This window comes from Lithobates pipiens, unplaced genomic scaffold, assembly GCF_037356315.1.
Source record: "Lithobates pipiens isolate NorthernLeopardFrog02 unplaced genomic scaffold, aLitPip1_a1.2 Scaffold_35, whole genome shotgun sequence".
In the NCBI taxonomy this organism is placed as follows: domain Eukaryota; kingdom Metazoa; phylum Chordata; class Amphibia; order Anura; family Ranidae; genus Lithobates; species Lithobates pipiens.
In genome coordinates this window covers 682,751-695,253 of record NW_027507811.1, presented here as the reverse complement: position 1 = coordinate 695,253, position 12,503 = coordinate 682,751, and the positions used below count along the sequence as shown (strand labels likewise).

Genomic DNA, 12,503 nt, shown 5'->3' with positions numbered 1-12,503 from the left:
TACCCCTTCCTCAGACATTCTACTTCTATCACCGGCTACACCCATGTCTTACTCCCCATCTCCTCTGTTATCCTTACTGCCTTCTTCCCAATGTCTGGGAACAGGAAATATTGGATAAACCTCATCTAAGTACCTTGGACATACCTCGTACGCCCTGGTACTCTACCCCTTCCTCAGACATTCTACTTCTATCACTGGCCACACCCATGTCTCACTCCCCATCTCCTCTGTTATCCTTACTGCCTTCTTCCCGATGTCTGGGAACAGGAAATATTGGATAAACGTCATCTAAGTACCTTGGACATACCTCGTACGCCCTGGTACTCTACCCCTTCCTCAGACATTCTACTTCTATCACCAGCCACACCCATGTCATACTCCCCATCTGCTCTGTTATCCTTACTGCCTTCTTCCCAATGGCTGGGAACAGGAAATATTGGATAAACCTCATCTAAGTATCTTGGACATACCTCGTACGCCCTGGTACTCTACCCCTTCCTCAGACATTCTACTTCTATCACCAGCCACACCCATGTCATACTCCCCATCTGCTCTGTTATCCTTACTGCCTTCTTCCCAATGGCTGGGAACAGGAAATATTGGATAAACCTCATCTAAGTACCTTGGGCATACCTCGTACGCCCTGGTACTCTTCCCCTTCCTCAGACATTCTACTTCTATCACCGGCAACACGCATGTCTTACTCCCCATCTCCTCTGTTATCCTTACTGCCTTCTTCCCAATGGCTGGGAACAGGAAATATTGGATAAACCTCATCTAAGTACCTTGGACATACCTCGTACGCCCTGGTACTCTACCCCTTCCTCAGACATTCTACTTCTATCACTGGCCACACCCATGTCTTACTCCCCATCTGCTCTGTTATCCTTACTGCCTTCTTCCCAATGGCTGGGAACAGGAAATATTGGATAAACCTCATCTAAGTACCTTGGGCATACCTCGTATGCCCTGGTACTCTTCCCCTTCCTCAGACATTCTACTTCTATCACCGGCAACACCCATGTCTTACTCCCCATCTCCTCTGTTATCCTTACTGCCTTCTTCCCAATGGCTGGGAACAGGAAATATTGGATAAACCTCATCTAAGTACCTTGGGCATACCTCGTACGCCCTGGTACTCTACCCCTTCCTCAGACATTCTACTTCTATCACCGGCTACACCCATGTCTTACTCCCCATCTCCTCTGTTATCCTTACTGCCTTCTTCCCGATGTCTGGGAACAGGAAATATTGGATAAACCTCATCTAAGTACCTTGGACATACCTCGTACGCCCTGGTACTCTACCCCTTCCTCAGACATTCTACTTCTATCACCAGCCACACCCATGTCTTACTCCCCATCTGCTCTGTTATCCTTACTGCCTTCTTCCCAATGGCTGGGAACAGGAAATATTGGATAAACCTCATCTAAGTATCTTGGACATACCTCGTACGCCCTGGTACTCTACCCCTTCCTCAGACATTCTACTTCTATCACCAGCCACACCCATGTCATACTCCCCATCTGCTCTGTTATCCTTACTGCCTTCTTCCCAATGGCTGGGAACAGGAAATATTGGATAAACCTCATCTAAGTACCTTGGGCATACCTCGTACGCCCTGGTACTCTTCCCCTTCCTCAGACATTCTACTTCTATCACCGGCAACACCCATGTCTTACTCCCCATCTGCTCTGTTATCCTTACTGCCTTCTTCCCAATGGCTGGGAACAGGAAATATTGGATAAACCTCATCTAAGTACCTTGGGCATACCTCGTACGCCCTGGTACTCTTCCCCTTCCTCAGACATTCTACTTCTATCACCGGCAACACGCATGTCTTACTCCCCATCTCCTCTGTTATCCTTACTGCCTTCTTCCCAATGGCTGGGAACAGGAAATATTGGATAAACCTCATCTAAGTACCTTGGGCATACCTCGTACGCCCTGGTACTCTACCCCTTCCTCAGACATTCTACTTCTATCACCGGCTACACCCATGTCTTACTCCTCATCTCCTCTGTTATCCTTACTGCCTTCTTCCCAATGGCTGGGAACAGGAAATATTGGATAAACCTCATCTAAGTACCTTGGGCATACCTCGTACGCCCTGGTACTCTACCCCTTCCTCAGACATTCTACTTCTATCACCGGCTACACCCATGTCTTACTCCCCATCTCCTCTGTTATCCTTACTGCCTTCTTCCCAATGGCTGGGAACAGGAAATATTGGATAAACCTCATCTAAGTACCTTGGACATACCTCGTACGCCCTGGTACTCTACCCCTTCCTCAGACATTCTACTTCTATCACTGGCCACACCCATGTCTCACTCCCCATCTCCTCTGTTATCCTTACTGCCTTCTTCCCGATGTCTGGGAACAGGAAATATTGGATAAACGTCATCTAAGTACCTTGGACATACCTCGTACGCCCTGGTACTCTACCCCTTCCTCAGACATTCTACTTCTATCACTGGCCACACCCATGTCTCACTCCCCATCTCCTCTGTTATCCTTACTGCCTTCTTCCCGATGTCTGGGAACAGGAAATATTGGATAAACGTCATCTAAGTACCTTGGACATACCTCGTACGCCCTGGTACTCTACCCCTTCCTCAGACATTCTACTTCTATCACCAGCCACACCCATGTCATACTCCCCATCTGCTCTGTTATCCTTACTGCCTTCTTCCCAATGGCTGGGAACAGGAAATATTGGATAAACCTCATCTAAGTATCTTGGACATACCTCGTACGCCCTGGTACTCTACCCCTTCCTCAGACATTCTACTTCTATCACCAGCCACACCCATGTCATACTCCCCATCTGCTCTGTTATCCTTACTGCCTTCTTCCCAATGGCTGGGAACAGGAAATATTGGATAAACCTCATCTTAGTACCTTGGACATACCTCGTACGCCCTGGTACTCTTCCCCTTCCTCAGACATTCTACTTCTATCACCGGCAACACGCATGTCTTACTCCCCATCTCCTCTGTTATCCTTACTGCCTTCTTCCCAATGGCTGGGAACAGGAAATATTGGATAAACCTCATCTAAGTACCTTGGACATACCTCGTACGCCCTGGTACTCTACCCCTTCCTCAGACATTCTACTTCTATCACTGGCCACACCCATGTCTTACTCCCCATCTGCTCTGTTATCCTTACTGCCTTCTTCCCAATGGCTGGGAACAGGAAATATTGGATAAACCTCATCTAAGTACCTTGGGCATACCTCGTATGCCCTGGTACTCTTCCCCTTCCTCAGACATTCTACTTCTATCACCGGCAACACCCATGTCTTACTCCCCATCTCCTCTGTTATCCTTACTGCCTTCTTCCCAATGGCTGGGAACAGGAAATATTGGATAAACCTCATCTAAGTACCTTGGGCATACCTCGTACGCCCTGGTACTCTACCCCTTCCTCAGACATTCTACTTCTATCACCGGCTACACCCATGTCTTACTCCCCATCTCCTCTGTTATCCTTACTGCCTTCTTCCCGATGTCTGGGAACAGGAAATATTGGATAAACCTCATCTAAGTACCTTGGACATACCTCGTACGCCCTGGTACTCTACCCCTTCCTCAGACATTCTACTTCTATCACCAGCCACACCCATGTCATACTCCCCATCTGCTCTGTTATCCTTACTGCCTTCTTCCCAATGGCTGGGAACAGGAAATATTGGATAAACCTCATCTAAGTATCTTGGACATACCTCGTACGCCCTGGTACTCTACCCCTTCCTCAGACATTCTACTTCTATCACCAGCCACACCCATGTCATACTCCCCATCTCCTCTGTTATCCTTACTGCCTTCTTCCCAATGTCTGGGAACAGGAAATATTGGATAAACGTCATCTAAGTACCTTGGGCATACCTCGTACGCCCTGGTACTCTACCCCTTCCTCAGACATTCTACTTCTATCACCGGCCACACGCATGTCATACTCCCCATCTCCTCTGTTATCCTTACTGCCTTCTTCCCAATGTCTGGGAACAGGAAATATTGGATAAACCTCATCTAAGTACCTTGGGCATACCTCCTACGCCCTGGTACTCTTCCCCTTCCTCAGACATTCTACTTCTATCACCGGCAACACGCATGTCTTACTCCCCATCTCCTCTGTTATCCTTACTGCCTTCTTCCCAATGGCTGGGAACAGGAAATATTGGATAAACCTCATCTAAGTACCTTGGGCATACCTCGTACGCCCTGGTACTCTTCCCCTTCCTCAGACATTCTACTTCTATCACCGGCAACACGCATGTCTTACTCCCCATCTCCTCTGTTATCCTTACTGCCTTCTTCCCAATGGCTGGGAACAGGAAATATTGGATAAACCTCATCTAAGTACCTTGGGCATACCTCGTACGCCCTGGTACTCTACCCCTTCCTCAGACATTCTACTTCTATCACCGGCTACACCCATGTCTTACTCCCCATCTCCTCTGTTATCCTTACTGCCTTCTTCCCGATGTCTGGGAACAGGAAATATTGGATAAACCTCATCTAAGTACCTTGGACATACCTCGTACGCCCTGGTACTCTACCCCTTCCTCAGACATTCTACTTCTATCACCAGCCACACCCATGTCATACTCCCCATCTCCTCTGTTATCCTTACTGCCTTCTTCCCAATGGCTGGGAACAGGAAATATTGGATAAACCTCATCTAAGTACCTTGGGCATACCTCGTACGCCCTGGTACTCTTCCCCTTCTTCAGACATTCTACTTCTATCACCGGCAACACGCATGTCTTACTCCCCATCTCCTCTGTTATCCTTACTGCCTTCTTCCCGATGTCTGGGAACAGGAAATATTGGATAAACGTCATCTAAGTACCTTGGGCATACCTCGTACGCCCTGGTACTCTACCCCTTCCTCAGACATTCTACTTCTATCACCGGCCACACGCATGTCATACTCCCCATCTCCTCTGTTATCCTTACTGCCTTCTTCCCAATGTCTGGGAACAGGAAATATTGGATAAACCTCATCTAAGTACCTTGGGCATACCTCGTACGCCCTGGTACTCTACCCCTTCCTCAGACATTCTACTTCTATCACCGGCCACACGCATGTCATACTCCCCATCTCCTCTGTTATCCTTACTGCCTTCTTCCCAATGTCTGGGAACAGGAAATATTGGATAAACCTCATCTAAGTACCTTGGGCATACCTCCTACGCCCTGGTACTCTTCCCCTTCCTCAGACATTCTACTTCTATCACCGGCTACACCCATGTCTTACTCCCCATCTCCTCTGTTATCCTTACTGCCTTCTTCCCGATGTCTGGGAACAGGAAATATTAGATAAACGTCATCTTAGTACCTTGGACATACCTCGTACGCCCTGGTACTCTACCCCTTCCTCAGACATTCTACTTCTATCACTGGCCACACCCATGTCATACTCCCCATCTCCTCTGTTAACCTCATTGCCCTTTTCCTGATGGCTGGGTACAGAATATGCTTTGATCAGGGCATTGGACATACCTAGTATGCCCTGGTGCTCCCCCCTCCCCCTTCCTCAGCTACAGAAAGTATTTTCATCAAGACGTTGGCCAATACGTCATTTAACCGCTTTCAGCCCCCGGACAATTTTGCTGGTCAAAGACCAGACCACTTTTTTTTTTTTGCGATTCGGCACTGCGTCACTTTAACTGACAATTGCGCGGTCGTACGACGTGGCTCCCAAACAAAACTGACATCCTTTTTTTTCCCCCACAAATAGAGCTTTCTTTTGGTGGTATTTGATCACCTCTGCGGTTTTTATTTTTTGCGCTATAAACAAAAATAGAGCGACAATTTTGAAAAAAACACATTATTTTTTTTTGTAATAATAAATATCTCCCAAAAATATAAAACATTTTTTTCCCTCAGTTTAGGCCGATACGTATTCTTCTACATAGTTTTGGTAAAAAAAAATCGCGATAACCGATTATTGATTGGTTTGCGCAAAAGTTATAGCGTTTACAAAATAGGGGATAGTTTTATGGCATTTTTATTAATATATTTTTTTTTTTTACTAGTAATGGCGACGATCAGCGATTTTTTTTTTTTTTTTTTTTTTTTTTTTTTTTTTATTGTGACTGCGACATTGCGGCGGACACATCGGACATATTTTACACATTTTTGGGGCCATTGTCATTTATACAGTAATCACTGCTATACAAATGCAGTGATTCCTGTGTAAATGACACTGGCAGTGAAGGGGTTAACCAGTGGGTGGCAGTGTAGGGGTTAAGTGTTCCTAGGGGTGTGTTACTAACTGTTGGGGGCTGGGCTTTCATTTAGTGAACACTGATCTCTGCTCCAATCACACAGAGCACAGATCAGCGTCACTTGTTGCTAGGCAGAACGGGGAGATGCTGTTTACAACGGCATCTCCTCGTTCAGCCGCCCCGTGAGACGATCCCGGGTATGCCCGCGGTAATCGAGTCCGCGGGACTCGCGACCGGACTCGCAGGGGTCCCGACCGGCACGCGATGGCAGGGCGGCACATAGAAATGGGCATAGCTGTACGCCAATATGCCCGCCCGTGCCATTCTGCCGACGTACATCGGCGTGCGCCGGTCGGGAACTGGTTAAGTACCTTGGACATACCTAGTATGCCCTGGAGCTCTTCCCATTTCTCAACCATTCTGCTTCTATCATTGGCAGCACCCATATCTTACTCCCCATCTGCTCTGTTGACCTCCAGTGTCCTCTTCCTAAATGCTGGGTACAGAAAATACTTAAATCAGGACATTGGACATGCATCATCGTAAGTTCCTTGGACGTAACTCATATGCCCTGGTGCTCTTCCCATTCCTCAACCATTCTGTTTCTATCATTGGTGATGCCTGTGTCTTACTCCCACATCTATTCTGTTAACTTCTTCCTAATGACTTGTTACAGAATATTCTTCAATTGGACATATGTCTTCTAAGTTCCTTGGACATACCTTGTATGCCCTGGTGTTTTTTAACTTCCACAGCCATTCTGCTTCTATCATTGGCAACACCCATGTCTTACTCCCCATCTGCTCTGTTGACCTCAGTGCCCTCTTCGTGATAGTTGGGTACAGAAAATACTTTAATCAGGACACTAGATATGTGTAATCCTAAATTCCTTGGACATACCTCATATGCCCCGGTGCTCTTCCCATTCCTCAACCATTCTTGTTTCTATCATTGGCGAGGCCCGTGTCTTACTCCCCCACCTCTTCCCAATGACTCGGTACAGAATATTCTCCAATCGGACATATGTCTTCTAAGTTCCTTTGGACGTACCTCACATGCCCCGGTGCTGTTGTTACCTTGGCTCCGCCCTTCTGCTTCTACCATTGGTGGCACCCATTGGTCATTTTGTAATCGGCCCCTCTGAAGAAAGGACGCCCCCGACTTTCTGGGATTATTGATGGACACGTTGTTACATTGTATTTACATTTGCTGTGTGGTGTGCAGGTCACATGACGTTTTCCTTTATACTGTACAGAGCGTCACTTAAAGGCATTTCATATGGGGGGGGGGGGAGGGGGGGGTTCTATTTTTTTTTTTTATTAAAAATTGTTCTTTTATTAAGATTGAGAGAAAATTCTGATAATGCAGATTTCCCATGAAGGACAAAAAAAAAAGGGAAACCCCCCCGGAGGGGTGGGACTTCAAGGGCACTACCAAAAAACAAATAAAGAAAAAAAAAAACTGTTCATTCATGGGCACTACCAAAAAAGTGCCACCCCCGGGGGTGGGGTCCCCTTTTTCTTTATTAAGATTAATCATTTCCAATGAACTAAATCCTCCGATTATTTATTATTAATGTTTGTTTTTGTTGCCTTTGTTTTGTTATTACAAAACGCTCGACATTTATACAATAAAAGTTGCCTTTATTTTGATGTGGATGTCTTTGTTCTTTGTGTCAGATCTGTAATTGTAATCTCCTTATCAATTAGCCAAATCGGAGAATAAAACGTTTTTTTTTTCTGCGCTGTTATTGGACAGACTAGGAGGAAAATCTATTTTTCTAATTTTTTTTGGATTTATATATATATATATATATATATATATATATATATATATATTTTTTTTTTTGATTTTATAGATAATAAAGTTATTGTTTTCAGGGCACGAAATAAAGTTGTGTTGGTCTCCAGAAAACTTTAAATGCACTGGTCCAAATCGTTTGGTGGAGGGGGGATTATGGTGGGGGCTTGGCCCCTCAGGGGTTGGGCTTGACCCCTCAGGGGTTGAGCTTGGCTCCTTGGTTCCGGTCTCCGCTCTAATTCATCCCAAATGTGTTCTATGGGGTTGAGGTCAGGACTCTGTGAAGGCCACTCAAGTTCCTCCACCCTCAAACTCGCTCATCCATGTCTTTATGGACCTTGCTTTGTGGACTGGTCCAAATCGTTTGGTGGAGGGGGGATTATGGTGGGGGCTTGGCCCCTCAGGGGTTGGGCATGGCCCCTCAGAGGTTGGGCTTGGTTCCGGTCTCTGCTCTAATTCATCCCAAAGGTGTTCTATGGGGTTGAGGTCAGGACTCTGTGAAGGCCATTCAAGTTCCTCCACCCCAAACTCGCTCATCCGTGTCTTTATGGACCTTGCTTTGTGAACTGGTCCAAATCGTTTGGTGGAGGGGGGGATTATGGTGGGGGCTTGGCCCCTCAGGGGTTGGGCTTGGCTCCTTGGTTCCGGTCTCTGCTCTAATTCATCCCAAAGCTGTTCTATGGGGTTGAGGTCAGGACTCTGTGAAGGCCACTCAAGTTCCTCCACCCTCAAACTCGCTCCTCCATGTCTTTAAGGACCTTGCTTTGTGCTCTGGTGGGCAGTCATGTTGGAACAGGAAGGGGGCGTCCCCAAACTGTTCCCACAAAGTTGGGGGCATGAAATTGTCCAAAATGTCTTGGTATGATGACGCGTTAAGAGTTCCCTTCACTGGAACTGAGGGGCCAAACCCAACCCCTGAGGAACCAAGCCCAACCCCTGAGGGCCAAGCTCAACCCCTGAAAAACAATCCCCCACACCATAATCCCCCCTCCACCAAATGATTTGGAGGGGTGGCCCAATACTTCTGGTAATATAGTGTGGATGAGCAAGTTTGGGGTGGAGTAACTTGACTGGCCTGCACCCCCTGGGTGTGGGGTTGTTTTTCAGGGGTTTGGCTTGTCCCCTTAGTTCCAGTGAAGGGAACTCTTAAGGCGTCGGCATACCAAGACATTTTGGACAGTTTCATGCTCCCAACTTTGTGGGAACAGTTTGGGGATGTCCTCTTCCGGTTCCAACGTGACTGCGCACCAGTGAGCAAAGCAAGGTGTACCAACATGGCCTCCGCCACCTTCCTAATGCCAGATGTACCAACATGGCCTCTTCCACCTTCCTACTGCTGGCGTCCAGCTTCTTTCAATATGTGACATCAAAACAGCATCACAAATGTCAATATAAAATATGTATTTCTACATGCTTAATTTTTTTTATTGCTAAAATTACTATTACTATTAAATTCAAGACGTAGCTGGGTGTACTAATTTTAGCAATAAAGTGAGTGTATATAAATAAAAATAGTATGCCAACATCCGTGATGGTGTTTGGATGTTTTTTTTTTTTTTTTGAAAATCTGTTTATTGAGTTTCGTAACATTTAACAGCAAAACACAAAGACAACTAAAAAAAACAAAACTAATAAAAAAAAGAGAAAGAGAGAAAAAAAAAAAAAGAGGCAGCACACATTGGTCATGACAATAATGGGCTTTGGTGCCCACAAAGACATAAGATGAGGCAATCAATTACTAGTAATATATCAGTGAGCTCGAGATCTCACGATGGTCCCAGCCTGTGACATGCAAGGGTAATATGGCGCCATGGGGCTAGAACGTCGATCACCAAACAGAGAGCACATTTACCATCACAAATTCTTATTCATAGGGTGAGGGTGTCAGATTTAAGATTTATAAAGGGGGGAAGTCAGAAGCCGTGGAGGGATCTGCCAGCCATTTGGACCAGACCTTACTATATTTTTGGGGGCAACCCCTATTGGCATAACAGTCTTTGTATAGGGGCAGGCTGTCGTTGACTAGTTGTTTCCACAGAGAGAGAGGAGGAGGAGTGGGCTTACGCCAGCTAAGGGCTATGGCTTTGCGGGCGGGTGTTTGGATGTTTAATTTTGAAAACCTAAAGGCTAACGCTGAGCAGTGTGGGGTGTACCAACATGGCCTCCGCCACCCTCCTACTGCTGAGTGTACCAACATGGCCTCCGCAACCTTCCTACTGCTGGTTGTACCAACATGGCCTCTGCCACCTTCCTACTGTTGGGTGTACCAACATGGCCTCCGCCACCTTCCTACTTCTGGGTGTACCAACATGGCCTCCGCCACCTTCCTATTGCTGGGTGTACCAACATGGCCTCCGCTACCTTCTTACTGCTCGGTGTACCAACATGGCCTCCGCCACCTTCCCACTGCCAGGTGTACCAACATGGCCTCTGCCACCTTCCTACTGCTGGGTGTACCAACATGGCCTCTGCCAGCTTCTTACAGCTAGGTGTACCAACATTGCCTCCACCAACTTCCTACTGCTTGGGGTACCAACATGGCCTCTGCTACCTTCTTACTGCTCGGTGCACCAACATGGCCTCCTCCACCTTCCTACTGCCAGGTGTAACAACATGGCCTCCTCCACCTTCCTACTGCCAGGTGTAACAACATGGCCTCCCCCACCTTCCTACTGCCAGATGTACCAACATGGCCTCTGCCACCTTCCTACTGTTGGCGTCCAGCTTCTTTCAATATGTGACATCAAAAAAGCATCACAAATGTCAATATACTATATGTATTTCTACATACTAAAATTACTATTAAATTCAAGACATAGCTGGGTGTATTAAGATGTCCGCTGCGGAATGCATGTGCAGCTGATGGAACGTCACTTCCGTTACATAATCCGCTTAAGGAAGAAATACGGGAAGTCGTTACGGAGGAATGGGGGGAAAGGTGGAAAAAAGGACAGTCGCCTATAACCGTTTTCACAGGTTAGATCCCCTAGCTGACCCACATGTGCAGCTATTTGATTCCTTACCATCACTAGACGCCTCTATCGTAAGGTTGGCAAGAAATACGACTCTACCATTAGAAGATTCCATTAAAGACATGCTCGATCGCAAAATTGACGCCGACCTCAAAAAAAGCTTATCAAGCGGCTGGAGGGGCTTGTAAAGCAGCGGTAGCCCTGACTTCAGTTTCCAGAGTGGCAAAGGCTTGGACTAATAATATCGAGTTAGCTCTGAAGCACGGTATCGAGTCAGACAAGATTATTAAAGCCCTTGATGAATTGAAATCGGCTTCAGATTTTATGGCTGAAGCTGCCATCGATACATCAAGATGTTCTGCACGGGCCATGCTATACTCAGTGACCGTCAGAAGAGCACTTTGGTTAAAACCATGGTCAGCGGACAGGGCTGGACTTGCCATTGGGCTTGACTGGGCTCAAGCCCATGGGCCCCTATGATGGACATGACACAGAGACTGGGCGTGACTGTGAGCCGAGCCGAGTACACTCGGTTGCTATCGGCTCCACCGCCATCTTGCTACACCCCACACTCGTCCACAGCAAGGATACACTAAGAAGGGGTAAAACGGACATGTTGTTACACCCACCGGAGTTTTGCATTGTACATGTATTTATAACATTAAAGTTAGTATATAGTGAAATACAGGACTTACAACTCCGTCTGACTATTTAGATGTTGAATTTTAAAAGCAGGGAACTTCTGTCAGATTAGCAAACCTGTGAGATGGGCGGGGTTGCCGCTGCTTTTAAAATTCAAGATCTAAATAGCCAGACGGAGTTCTAAGTCCTGTAATTCACCCTATAAACTGACTTTACTGTTATAAATACGTGTAAAATGCGAAACTCCGGTGGGTGTAACAACATGTCCGCTTTCCCCCTTCTTAGTGTATCCTTACTGTGGACGAGTGTGGGGTGTACCAAGATGGCGGCGACGGAACGTCACTTCCGTAGCAAACTGCGATGGGTCACCGAAATATGTTTTTACACTGCCGAGAGCCGCCGAGATACACAGGACTTTGTATCTCGGTGGCGCCATTTTTAAAATTCAAGACTGAAAATGACACTGGGGCAAGGCTGCAGATGGATGGGCAAGGCTGCAGATGGATGGGCAAGGCTGCAGATGGATGGACAAGGCTGCAGATGGATGGACAAGGCTGCAGATGGATGGGCAAGGCTGCAGATGGATGGGCAAGGCTGCAGATGGATGGACAAGGCTGCAGATGGATGGACAAGGCTGCAGATGGATGGGCAAGGCTGCAGATGGATGGACAAGGCTGCAGATGGATGGGCAAGGCTGCAGATGGATGGGCAAGGCTGCAGATGGATGGACAAGGCTGCAGATGGATGGACAAGGCTGCAGATGGATGGACAAGGCTGCAGATGGATGGACAAGGCTGCAGATGGATGGGCAAGGCTGCAGATGGATGGACAAGGCTGCAGATGGATGG

The 12,503-nt window shown here is 47.0% G+C and overlaps 1 protein-coding gene across 1 annotated transcript in view; it reads left to right on the top strand.

Moving 5' to 3' along the window:
* The window catches only part of LOC143955425 (uncharacterized), a 56,630-nt gene that overhangs the window by 10,722 nt on the left and 33,405 nt on the right, over positions 1–12,503 (top strand). The window lies entirely within an intron of this gene.